Below are 6,000 nucleotides of genomic sequence, written 5' to 3' on the forward strand. Positions count from 1 at the left end.
TGAAGTTTCATATGGAAGGATTTAAATATATCATGATCTTTTGAAAGACATGAATTTGAAAGCAGACATAAAAAGGAAAGTTTGTTACTAGCATCATGTAAAGCAGTATTACAACAACAATATACAAAATCAACAGACAAAAGCTTTACACGTGAAATTTCAAGAACTAGTCTGCAAGTGTGTTGCACAGCCATTCACAAAAATAGAGTCACCTTTCAAATAAACAAGTCTTGTCTGATTTAAAAGACATTTTTCAGATTAAATGACAGAAGTTCACTAGAGGGAACAGGCAGTGAGTAACATGAATTTCTGGACATACACTGGAAATATAAATCCTACTTACCCTCTACTGCTTTATGGAGTCCAGCATAGTCAGATGGATCAAGAAAGGAGGGAGCAGTGGTTGATTAGAGCTGCCTTTTTAGTGCAGGGAACCTGGCAGGGTCCCATTCCTACTCACAAACTTTCACTTTTATTGAAAGGGAATAAACAGGTCATTGCTTAGCATAAACAAAATTATTTTGATAAAACTGTGAACAAGATAGCAAAACATCATTAAGGTAGTCTGGATCGTTAGACATACAGCTGCAACATGCATATACTGAAGATGGTAGAGACTGTAAGGTTATAAAGCAAAATTCAGAAGAGAGCCACTAAGATGGAAGGCTGCAAAGAGAACTTCCCTCAATCTTCTCCTTTCCAGGCTATGCCAAGTCACTTCCTTTAACCTCTCTGAATATACCATATGCCTCAGTCCCATGATTTATTGCAGTTTTCTACTGCCTAAAAGAGCGCTATAGAAAAAGGGCCCATATTCAGTGGTCCACAAAGAAAGGACAAGAAGGCAAAGGAAAAGTTTCGAAAAGAGAAATTCGGTCTGGACATACAAAGAGATTCTTCACAATGGAGACTGCAGACTCTCCATCCTTGGAGATTTTCACAATTTGCATGGGTAGTGCCCTGAGGAACTGACCTGTCTTTGAATTTAGCCTTATTTTTAGGAGAAGGTTGAACCAAATGACCTTCAGATGTTCTTTCAAACTTAGGATTTCTGTGAATCTGTGGTTTTAAGAATACTAATAACCATTAGGGGACAATATAAATTTTAATAACAAGCTCTACAGCTGAAAGTTTTGCATTAAATTCATGTGGAAAATTTATTGTTTCAGGTTCCAGTCCATAATTCAAACTCCCGTGATACTCACAAAATCATAACTCAGCTAACGTTTGGATATAGATTCCATAGGTAAAAACTGCAGAAACTTTCATTCAATGCCCAGATGTCTGAAGCTGGCTTGTGCAAATCTGCTCCTATTTTGACTATTGTGAGCTACTGTGTGCTGGCAGTGAAGACAAAGATCCATCCCATCTAACTCTCCCATGTGCAAGAGCACGAGCAAAGATGCTTAGATGTCTACACAAAACAAAGGAAACAGTCTATGAGCTACCATCCCAGTGCTCATTGAGGACATTTTAGTTCTGAACTTTTTTGCAGATTTAGACATTGGATAAAAGACTCCCGGTCTGTAAGAAAATAACTTAGGTAGGTAGACTATATAGCTTATAGGTAGGCTATATAGTTTTCATGGATAAACATCTGTTAAATATTTTCTACTTAGTGTGAACAGTTCAACATTAGTTAGCACAGAGAAAGAAAAGGAGTGCTAACTCTACTTCAGGACACTCACCCTGAATGTAGGAATATCAGGTTCAAGTGCCTGGGCAAATAATCACTTCATTGCAAAGCAAAATGTCCTTAAAAGGAGAAGCTGAAACACTTCTAAACACACTATACTCTGCAGCTTCTGAGATAAAGTTGTGATTATGAGCTAGAGAGAAAATAACTGTGCCCCTATCTCCATATGCTGGAACAACAAGAAGGGTCCCACCAGTTGTGTCTGAGAGGTGACCTGTCTGAAATGCCCAACTCAAATGAGTTCAGAGGTGAGACTGAATTGCTCAAGGCTGTGCTCACTGAATCACATAAACACTTTGCCCTGACGATTTCTGTTTGGATACTTTTAAGTTATCCTGAGTTTGATAGCTTTTGGAGACCCTTAAGGTTCTAGCTGCTTTTTTTTTGTTGGCATCTATAACCCTCCATCAGTATATATGAAGGTATAGACATATAATCAGGTGCTGAAGATTTCAGTGTGTAGAATCATATCTGAAAAATTACGTATTGCTACTCTTTAGTGTTATAAACCATGATTCTTTGTGGTATAACTCCATCTACATGTTTTTTAGGGGGAGTTATCTTTCTTTTCAGAATTCGAAATCTTAATCTTCAGATCAGAAAACACAGCATTTATAACAAGTTTTGATTACCCGTATAATTATTATTTAAGTATAATCCTTCTTATGCAGTACCTCTGTGGTACAGTATACCTTTTTATTCTGAAACGGTTAAAGAAAAGCAGAAAAAAAAATCTTAATTAGAGGGCAGTGAAGAAATGAGGCAAATTCATGAAAGTTGAAATGTTATTTATTTTCCACACGACAATGTGGAAACATAGGGAATGGTCAATGGTCAAATGCACCTGACTTCTGAACAAGAGAAAAGCTTTATTTTGGAAAAAATTACCACTGTTATGGCAAAAGAGGGCAAATCAAACCCACCTCACAAAGAAAGATAAAAAGGATCATGGAGTTTTTTATTCCCTGCAAGAAAGCAAACTACAATGATGTTTTGAACAACAGTGTCTGAATCCATCGTTATGAGAAGTTTAAAAATATTTTTAAATGTTCATGAAAAAAAGTCCCACATAGTTTAAAATGGTTTGTAAGTGCTGGCTATACCTTCTGTCAGATCTGGCTTTAACAGCTAAACCACCATTAGGTCATTCTGATTAATATATAGGTCATGTTTCTATACTTTCAGAGAGATGTTTACTATGGTATCTCAGTAGTGGTGGTGAGAAAAAAAACCTTAAGTATTTTCTCAGAATCAGACCCTACAAATGTTTTTTCTTTTGTTCTCCAAGAGGACAGGCATGAATGTTGGTGACAGAAAGCAAACTAAGTCTGGGATACCAATGTGAAATGTTGCACATTTCTTTGCCAGAGAACGTAACTAGATGCTTAGTAATACAGAATTTGCTGACTTTAGGCTTCTATCCTTCATCAGACATGCAAAATCTCATTCATCTCATATCTCTTGAGGAACTGCTTGCAGGTCCACCTCTAGGCATAGCTTCACTGCCTGCAAGGCAAATAATAGACACTTTCTTAACAGATGATAGATGGACTCCTTGCTGGGGGTTGATGCACCAGCACTCAGCAGCTAAAGATACTGCTCTATCACTGACCTGGAGAACTTCCATGCCAGGGGTTCTAGGCCAGTATGGAGGTTGCTGCCCCTGTTATCTTTTCTACAACAGCTCAATCAGTTCTTGCATTGCTCAGTTAGCACAGGGGTTTATGGCTACGGACGAGACTTAGTGAACATGTAGCCTTTGGACCTGCGAAGAGAATGGGCTGTTAGATTTAACTATATGGGCAGCTACCCTGTGTAAAAGAGAGTTTTTGTCTTTAGCCCTTTCCTTCTGGTATGGGGAAAAGCATGCAAGATGACAGTGTTATCTGGTCAACCTGACTAGAGCACATATTCCAAAAATTACAAAGACACTTTGGAATATATTGAAAAACATATTTCTACTGAAGATAATGCTTTTATTGAAACATGTATAAAACTTCAGACAGAAGTATTGAAAGTCTTTAGAAATTTCACACGTTAAAAAACTATTTAATAATAATTTGTCCTCAAGATAAACAAGACCAAGTTCTGTCTTTCAAAATTCCTGTTTTCATTAAATTTCCAGTATCTCATCATGTGCATCTGCCATCTATCTTACTCTGTAGACTGTTTTCCAAAGTAGATAATAAAATTTTCCTGAACTTCACATTTAGATTTCATCATTATGACCATTGTGTTGCCCAAAACCATAAACAATAAGACTAATAAATTCTCAAAATTATGTGCAATGTCACATTGATTTAAAGAAGAATTTGTGATTCCATGTGTAAAAATGAAATGTTTTTATTCAGGTTCCTAAGTCTGTGTAAGAAAAGTAATCTCTTGCAGTATTTTAATTCCCACCCTAAATTCAAAAGGATGACAGGTATGTTGTTTCTAATGAAAACCACAGCAGCCCTGAGATAAGGTGGATATTATACACAGAATGCAGAACTAGACATTTACCTCTGGGATTCAGAGCAGCCACCAGGATGAGAGGGGAATTATCTAAGCTAAGAGTACGAACAGTCCTGACTGCTCAGAGTCTTCTAAGTGCTGCACGGTGCTTGGATAGGGATGGATTCATGAATTCTCCCTGGAGCTGAGTTCCAGAGCTGTCTTCAAAGGAAAAGGTGGCACTAAAGTACTGGGTGTTGAGGACTTTCATCTATAGTATGAAGACTTAGTTTCAACATGTTCCATCTGAAAGGATAATTAGTGACTGGAGTATTCATGGTAACTAAGATTCTAGATTCAGGTCAGGACTTTGGAAGAAAGCTTGAGTTCTTTGGGAAATGCCAACTCTCAAAAATTATGACCAACATGACAGTTTAAGAAAAAAAAATCTCTTGGAAAATAAAATAAGGGCTGGGTTTTCATATAGCTTATGCCATTTGGATTTTATATTTAAATGTTTAAAAAGCACCTGAACCTTGAATTTCTCATCTGGCAGAAGCACTATAGCAGAGCTTTATTATTAGGGTACTAAAATATTTTTTTCATTAAGTTGTAGGAATAACCATTTATGAAACCCTTGTCATTTATTTTAGAGGACAGATTTTTCTATAAGTCTAAGCTTCTTGGAATTCATCATCTTATTGTGGGAATCTAAAATGGAGAATTCAAATATTTTTGGACTTTAACAACAAAACAGAATAAGAGAACAAAAGTAACACTAACACCTCATAGCCTGTTTTCACTGTCTTTATGCTATCTTAGAATATTTAAACCATGATGGTTTACTTTTCAAAACTGCAGATTTACAGAATAGGCATCAGATGACTAAATCATGTTTTAATTTATCATCATGTGCCTGGAAAATATTAATCATCTAAATAGCCACATGCAGGCCTAAGAACTCAATGTATATGTGTGACTGATAAATGCATGTTAGATTTTTAATTTAAGATACATTTAACATATGTGATTGTACATATAGCAAAATTAATAGATTTGTTTCAGTGTTGAAATTATTGAAAGCATGAAAACAAATTAAGATATTGACAGCCACATTTACACAGTAGGTAAACTAAACCTAGCTAGCCAAGATAAATACCAGATCTTGGCATTGTGTTGTGGAACCTTTATGGTGTCACTGTAGAAAAGAACTCCACATAGAGAAAGGGAACAGACAGCCAAAAAATTCCTTAATGAAGCATATGCAGGAGAGCACTATGTTTCTCATAAAAGCTGAGCCCTTTTCCATAGTTATTCTGTTCTGAAACGTGTTGGTCTGCAAGGATCTCTTTAAGCTGAGCTATTCAGTTCTCACTGTGGTTTTTACAAGGGCGTGAAGGTGTACAGAAAGTAAACTGCTAGAATTTTGGTTCTGGACTTCTAGAATAAGATCTCATCTTCCTAAATCCTATATAAACAAGGGGTCAGGTGACATTTACATTCCACAAATTAAGACAGCCCAACTATTTTCCAGAGTTCTTTTAAATGTTGTCTCCTAATCTAACCTGAAAGCTCCCCAGGTAAACTCCCTATCCTTTAGCTGCCTTTATATGCACAGAAATGCATATTTAAATAAAAGATTAAATTTCTCCCACTGAGAAGTCTAGGCAGGCAATTCTAGGCTTCTAGGAGAGGTTCAGAGTCTCTGCTCCTGCTTGTTTTGGGTTTGTTTTTTCACCAGGAATGATGTAGAGTAAAAGCGTCTGTAGGAGCAGGATCGGGAACATCTGTGCTGGCCACTTTGATCTGCCTGCACTGTCCCTTGGGCTAGACTGAAAGGTTCACTCATCTGTTTTCTTTCAGACTCT

Source organism: Athene noctua, chromosome 3, assembly GCF_965140245.1.
Source record: "Athene noctua chromosome 3, bAthNoc1.hap1.1, whole genome shotgun sequence".
Classification (NCBI taxonomy): domain Eukaryota; kingdom Metazoa; phylum Chordata; class Aves; order Strigiformes; family Strigidae; genus Athene; species Athene noctua.